Source organism: Schistocerca nitens, chromosome 6 (genome assembly GCF_023898315.1).
Source record: "Schistocerca nitens isolate TAMUIC-IGC-003100 chromosome 6, iqSchNite1.1, whole genome shotgun sequence".
Classification (NCBI taxonomy): Eukaryota; Metazoa; Arthropoda; class Insecta; order Orthoptera; family Acrididae; genus Schistocerca; species Schistocerca nitens.
Window position 1 is genome coordinate 729,024,990 of NC_064619.1, and position 1,632 is coordinate 729,026,621.

At 37.5% G+C, this 1,632-nt stretch overlaps 1 long non-coding RNA gene across 1 annotated transcript; it reads left to right on the plus strand.

Moving 5' to 3' along the window:
- The first annotated feature begins 886 nt into the window (after positions 1–886).
- LOC126263706 (uncharacterized) lies at positions 887–1,418 on the plus strand. Its single transcript, XR_007546893.1, has 3 exons — positions 887–1,023; positions 1,145–1,215; positions 1,389–1,418. It is a non-coding gene; the product is annotated as an uncharacterized LOC126263706 (long non-coding RNA).
- Positions 1,419–1,632: the final 214 nt, after the last annotated feature.

The window sequence follows — 1,632 nt, forward strand, 5'->3', positions numbered from 1 at the left end:
AAAATAAAAAATATATAATATTATTTAAAAATATTAATGTATGATGTTGATTGGTTGTAAATGATCTTATCTGGTGCGTGGACGTTTAATTATTCGAAATCAGACGCTTGACAATGGCTATTTGGTAAAGGCAATGTTACTCGTAGTTGACCGTGAAATAAAACTGAAATAATCGGACTTCGTAATTAATTCGTTTCCAAAGACTGCTGCGGTAGGTGCGGACTCGTAATCTAAATTCAATATTACAATGATTTGCCAGCCATGCCAATACGTCGTACAGAGGTGATTGTCTACTAAACATAAAAAGTTACACAGTTAGTTAAATCAGATATATTCAATGAAATAGTCTACAGTTCATAATCCTACTTACTTTTATAAATATATATTCAATACAGAATCGAGTGCCTAGTGTAGTTGCAACTCGCAGTGTTCATCTATAACATGAAAATATGGCGGTGTGCCAGACAATAAAATAAAATACGTGCTTCTCGCACCACTTCTACCTGAGCTCTCTTGTCTTAATCAGACATATGAGTGTCGTAATTATTCTTTTGTCTTATCAGCGACACAGCGCTGCAGTTGTGTGCCATAGGCTTTATTTATCAGTCACTGATTATATATTTAATTAATATCTCGCGTTTCCGCGGAAACCCACGCTCGGCATGCAAATGTGCCTTTATATTGCCCCCTGAATTGCGAGGCGAAAGGACACACCTGCAGGCGAGCAATTCACCTAAAGGCACAAGAAAATCTATATCTACAACTATTTACATGACTTACATTATACACATTATGTACAAAATTTGAATGACGCGTGTGCGCCGTAAAAGTTCTTATGTTGGCAAATAGAGTGCGCGCATGCGCTGAAGCGTCTGTGTGACTCCGGCATTGCCGTTATATCGTACAGTTAGATCACGCGGCACAGTATTGCAGTCCATATTGTTCGTGTGTGCGCGTATCTTAGTCGTTGCACAAGGAAAATATTCAACCAAGATTACATATGAAGACTACATTCTATGACAGGTAACTTAGTTTTAAATTTACAATATTTGTTATAACACAATACAACTCAGATTGTTGAATGTTTCTTAGTTACATAGTATTGTTTTGAAATACTGCAAAGAAAATTGTCCGTATGTTTCAGGTGCGTTGACCTATACACATCGTGTCGTTATTTCAGTTCACAGTCATCAGCTGCACAATCATTTTTTACAGGTTGGTGTTGTCGTGGTAAAGTTTTTTTTTTTTTTTTTTTTTTTTTTTTTTTTTTTGATCACAGTAACATCGTTGTATAACAACGTGATTAATACATAAGCGTGTCCATTTCCCATTTCCATAATAGTCGTTGTGATGCAGTTCGTTGTGACAAGAAGCATTGTTTATTACAGATCTGACGTGACCCGTCGAGTAATTGGTCCCCATGCAGTTCGTTTTTTTTTTTTTTACATTCCGTGGAAGCTTGGTTGCAGAACCTCAGACGGTACGTAGCTGACGTCGATCCTTGGATAGTCCAGGTAAGAGTGTCCGTCACATTTCGAGAACATTTCATTCCCTGAAGTTCCAACCAAAATTCTTCCACCCGTCGTGTCGTTTTCTGGACAGGCACTTTGTGTCCATTTAATCCCGTTAACA